Source organism: Ammospiza nelsoni, chromosome 3 (genome assembly GCF_027579445.1).
Source record: "Ammospiza nelsoni isolate bAmmNel1 chromosome 3, bAmmNel1.pri, whole genome shotgun sequence".
Taxonomy (NCBI): domain Eukaryota; kingdom Metazoa; phylum Chordata; class Aves; order Passeriformes; family Passerellidae; genus Ammospiza; species Ammospiza nelsoni.
Genome location: NC_080635.1, coordinates 37370597 through 37376660, shown reverse-complemented (window position 1 = coordinate 37376660; position 6064 = coordinate 37370597).

Genomic DNA, 6064 nt, shown 5'->3' with positions numbered 1-6064 from the left:
TTAGAGTAATAAAAATTTGGACAATTAGGATTTAGGACAATACAAGGCAATAAAAACAAAGCGTTAGGGAGAGTCCAGGGTACCTCTTTCTGGGCAAAATAAGCCCGAAAAAGGACACACGTTAACAGAAGATTCCCCCTTTAAAGCAATAGCCTGTTGCATATTCATACATCTCATACACGATGCATAAATTCCATTCAAACACAGGATTCTGTCTGGTCAGCATCAACTTCTTCCTCTTAATCCTGACGTTATCTTCAGGGATGAGTGAGGCGGGAAGAAGTTAATTTCTTCTGATAATGGAGCAATAAATTCTTCTCTTTCTCTGAAAGATTTGTGTCCTGTGGTCCTGCTATCTTGGTACAAGTACCTCGATTTGTGTCCTGTGGTTCTGCTATCTTGGTGCAAGTACCTCATTCCTTTCTTTTAAAAATGTATCTTACATAGCACAGTTTCTATTTTAACATTATATTATAACCTAAAATTATATTTAACACACTACTCAAGAAAATTAATACAGCATAACTTTCTACATAACACATATAATATTCATTTTAATATTTGCGAAAAGCCAATCATAAAATACACATTTTTCACACCTACCTGATGCACATTACAGACTTGCACTGTCACCGTGTCAACCAGCACAGGAATATTTATGGGCCACTGTGTTACCCAAACATCAACAGGTATAGCCCAGGCAGTGCTTTTACAGTATAAATTTACTTTTACTGGTACAGCATTCTTTGCTTGTAAGACAGAAGACTATAAGATAAAAATAACATTACTATAAGAGCACCTTGCCAATAACACATCAGTCTACTCACAGTGGCAGAGCTCTCCTGGCATAGTGAGAGGTCCTGATGTTAACCTAACACAACCATCTGAATAACACAAGCTAAACAAATCCTCTCTGATTCACCTGTGTTGTGTTCAGTGACTGTCTGGAGCACAAACACACCCATGCATGCAAGCAGCACCCCCAAATGTGACAGTCATTCTTTCTATACAAGTATGTTGCCTTGGGGTGAGGGGGCGTAAATGCACAACTTTCCAGATGATAGAAAGCAAACTGGAGAGGACATCCAGCTCCATCTGCTCTGGACTATTATACAGCAACAGGAGGGTGCTGTAAATGTCACCACACTACCTAGCAATTTTAGCTGCTACTGGTGATTTTTATAGCAGATGATCTGAATGTTTCAACTGTACCAAACCCTTCCCAGTACTCTGTTGCCAGGGAAAATAAGCATATTACCACTACTGGTAGAAAACTTTACTTTCAACATGCAGCTCACCAGAGATACAAAAAGCATTCTCTGAGCTTGGAGTGTTATCAGTGCAGTGCTGAGGAAGGAAAATATCAGTGACCTTCCAGAGAAAACAGAGCAATCTGGCTAAGGGAGTGTGGAACAGCGGCTAAGAGCAAGAGCTCAGTGGCCACATTACTCTCTGATCACAGCTTCCTTGAAAGGAGCAGGAGGGTGCATTTTCTGCAAGGCTCTCTCCCCCCTCCCTCCTTGTTTAATAATCTTTTCTCACATGCCTGACATCAAACTTTGTGTGTCAGAGTTGCAAGATTGCCTTTACACGACCAAGCTACTCATATTGTACACTGTATTTGGCCAGCCTGCTCTTTTCCACAGTTCATCCAAAGGTTTCTACACTAAACTTTCCTGAGGAGGCCTTGAGAGTAAGTTTTATGTCCTCTATGCTCAGGGAAGCTTCCCTTCAACGAAAATGCTGTGAAAGCATCAAACTCTCAAAACAGCAAGTAGGGGTTGCGTGAAATTGAAGCACTGAACTGCACACAAGTGAAGCTGATTTCAGATTTCATGGTTCTGATGTCTTATTTATTTCCAAATGAAAACAAACAAACAAACCCATACAACTTAGAGATGTCCAAAACCAACCAAACAAATACTCTCAAACTACCCACAACACCAACCAAACAAGTACTTTCCACGTCTTAATAAGATACCAGAGAAGTTCTTGGATATCAACAAGGAACGACCTTTCTCCCCTGAGCTATTCACTCTCAGAGCTTTTCCATTCAGCCACTCTGTATTTTAGCATTCTCTTTTTTCATGTGCTGCATCCTGCTTGCTAATCTCTCCTAAACTCTTCAGGTTCAAACCCATAAATTTATCACTTCACCTGAAGGATGGAAAACTTTCAGGTGCCACAGATTCCTTTTTGGTCCAGACAGCATTGCCTACATTCATGTGGGAAAACAAACACAAAGGCTATTAAAAAAGGAACTCCAGGAAAACACCAACTCACCCTAACTGATCTGAAATCACTTTGCTTGTTCTGCATAAGTGCATTTAAATAGCATCACAGCAAGAATTTAAATAAACATTCCTCCTTTTCCACCTTCCTTTTGGCTATTTCTCCTGCTCCTGAATATTGCTGCCTACACCATCTACTGCTACATATCTGATAGATTTAAGATGTGCGGGCACGTGGAATGGTGGCTATATTGCATACAAAATACCTTGGGCACTATAAACAATCATACACATGGCAATTATAAAAAAATCTAAGCATTCAAAATTGAAAAAAAACCCACCAACATTAGGTTTAATTTAATCCACCCCCACAGGTCATGCAGGCCAGATTTTATTCACTATTATCCAGAGTTTGTTAATGCTCTAGATGGATAAATCCCCAGTGAGGAAGCATTATCTGACAATGGGAGACTGCCCCTCCTTTTCTGATGAGTTTGTTTTGTAACAGATTACTTAATACCAATCCCAGGACTCAGGGAATCAGTGTAGGCTGCATGCCCATTCCACTTCCCAGCTATAAGTAAATATTGAGCTGAAACAGAAGCCAGCCTAAACAAGCCTTAAATTCAGAAATATCAACCTTGTAATTATAGCTGTAAAATCTCTGAAAGCAATTGTCTGTTTGGATGTGTTTTCTGTGCTCCCAGCCAGGACTCTGATATCAGCTGAACCATCCTCAAATTCCATGACGATACAGCCGAGGAAGGTTTGATTACTTGGCTCAGTCCAAAATTTTTCATGAACAGGCTGCTTTGCCTGGACCTGAAGGCACAAGATAGATATTATGCCCTGTTTTTCAGGGAAAAAAAATTAATGCCAAGTTCAGAAGACAGATGAGTATCTTCTACTGCATCTCCTCATGAGAACATCAATTCTGTCATAGAAACACAGAAACGGTCTTTGTTGTTACTCACAGCCAAGCCATTCCACATTAGATGGTTGTCTCATGCCCCTGGATCTAGTCTTGACTCAGACAAGAAGGTAAAAAAATTAATTAAGGTATTACATTTTTCTCTTTTACTGGTCTGCTTCTTAACCTAATGGTCCAACCTGGATTAACTTCAATTCTGATTTCTGTTTACTTGTTTATACAAAGCTACTCCTTACTTTCTTATTCTGTTCTTTCTGAATGCCATTTGCTCCCCTTTGTTATTTGGGGCCTAATGAGAATTCAGAGATACCTTATTACCCCAACATTGACCTCAGCATCCAATTAGCTGAAACCTCTGCAAGCAGCAGCTAATTGCAAGTTCAACTATGAGCTCTGGAATTCCAAAGATGAGTTTGGGAGCTGAACTTCTACCAGAACACTCTGACTGGCACCTCTGTCACCCAGTGAGAGCCTAGAGCACCAATTGCAGGGATGTTACAAAAACCTCTGCAAAGCAGGTAAGGACCTTGCCTGACTTTTTCAATCCCTGAGACAAACTGTAGTACTTCCTCTTCCTAAGATGTGAGAAGTCTCAATTTGCTCTGCAGCACTGGGCCCAGATTTCAGTACCGATTTTAGGAATAATTTAGCTGGATCCCACTAGGGATGCTCAGTCCCTTTAAAAACTTAGCTTCATAAGGCATGTGGTTAAAAGACGATACTACATCTAGATGAAAATTAGTTTATAAATTGCAATTATAAATTGTAATTGTAGGGCAATGCTCAGTGAGATGACAGGGTGCTAGAAAATGCTAATGAGCACTGGTCAGTCTCCAACAAATTGAATGTTTCTCTTAGGAACTCTTTTAACATCACAACAAACAGGGTGTTGCCTTTATTTCTACCACTTCTCCCATGAGCAGTTTTCTTATTGGTGTGCAGATAAGACACTTTAAGGAACTTGCTCTGGAGTTTTTATTATCTGGATTCTTTCACCTTCCAAATGCCACTAAAATCTATGATCAGAAACCAGCAGAATACCTCCTGTAGACCTCCTTTGGCTGCAAGGCAAAAAAGTTGTAAAAAAAATTATTTTTGGCATTTTGCAAAGTTTTTAGGTACTAGATGCCCAACTATTATAGAAAACTGAATTTAAAAATGTTTTGCAGAGTTTCTTGGGTTTGTGGCTTTTTACTTGTCCATTTTAAAACCAAACTATAGTTAAAAACTGATGTAAATAAAGCAACAGCATGGAAGAGATGTCCAAAACCAAACAAGAAATTTTTCTCACTCTTTTTATCACACTCAGCTATTTTTATTTACTTCAGTTGGTCAAACTGAGTGCTTGATGCAGACACCTGACACTAAGGCATGAAAACGTGTTCCTCCTTTGAATAAAGTAACAGAACATATTTGGGTAACAGTATATTCCTTACAGTGATAAGCTACTTGCATGTGATCTACCACAAAAAAATAGAGGGGAAGTTCCAAAATACACATCAGTTTTGTGGTTATGTCAAAGTGTTTTGCTTCTCTGGGTGTCACTGAGTCTGCTGCTTAGGGTAGTTAATTGGAACAGGCTGAGCATCCATTGGTCCCACAGGAAGTAGATTCACAGTCTGCTGCACATCCTCAAAGATGAAGTTCTTATCCCACGAATTCTTAGTTGAATTAAGGTAGCTGATGAACACTGCAAGCCTTAGGACAGAAAGGTGAGAAGACGACAATGGTAGCAGAAAATGTGTCTTTAAATAGCTCATGCTTATTTTGATGATTGAGTGCATTTCCTGAGCCCAGGTAGTGATGCACTCATTCAGAAAATCTTTAAGGGGGTCAGTTTTTTTTACAATTGTAGTAAACCACTCCCAGCAGAAATATCTTATCAGACAGATCACCATCCTACTGCTCTTTGTTGCTACTACTTATAAATAGTATGCTTCCAAATGGTGTGATGTTCGAGCAAATACATTCCCAAACACACGAGCAGAATTTCAGCCACAAATCAACTGGCTCTTCAAATAAAATACCTCGCGTGTCATTCAGCTAAGAACAAATTACAAATCAAGATATAAATGCTTGTGGATTTTGGAAATGAAGCTGAAGAGTTTTATGAGAACCTTCATTTCTCTGCTTTCACTTCTTTTGACCGCTCCCCCATTTTAGTTAAATGAAGCTGAAGAGTTTTATGAGAACCTTCATTTCTCTGCTTTCACTTCTTTTGACCGCTCCCCCATTTTAGTTAATTGAAACCCAAACCCCCTTCCTCTCTGGAGACAGCCCCAGAGCAGAGTAAGGGAAATGTTTCAGCCGTGGCAGGAGAGTCGCGGCCGTCCCTGGCGCTGTTCCAGCCGCTGTCCCGCAGGAAGCGCGGCCGGTGCCCAGGTAGGAGAGGGAGGAGGCGGGAAGAAGCCATTTCCTCCCCGGCCATCCCTGCTCCCGGCAGCCCAGAGCACGGGAATTGGCTCCGGAGTTCTCTGAGCTAGAGGCTCAGCCTCGGCTCCCCTGATCGATCAGGCAAGGCTCGCTTCCCAACACACTCCTGCTTGAAGACAGCACCACCTGTACCGACCAGCTCCGCAGCACCGTGCGTGCGCGTAGGGGAGGGAACAAAACCCAACAAAAGCAAGCAAACAAACAGCCGAAAAAAATCCCAAACAACAAAAAAACACCAAAGCCGAGCGTGTCCCAGTCACGGCCGCTGGGGCGCGGAGGGAGGCAAAGAGGAGCCGCACGGGCGAACACAGCGGCAGCACCTTCCCGACGCCCACCCGACCGACGGCCGCCATTTTGTACGGGCGTCCCCAGGCACCGCCCCCCCCGCCCGGGCTCCCCCTCCCCCTCCCCCGCCCGGCTCGGGAGCGCGCAGGGCGGCGGGGAGCGCGCACGCCGGGGGGGCCGGGCC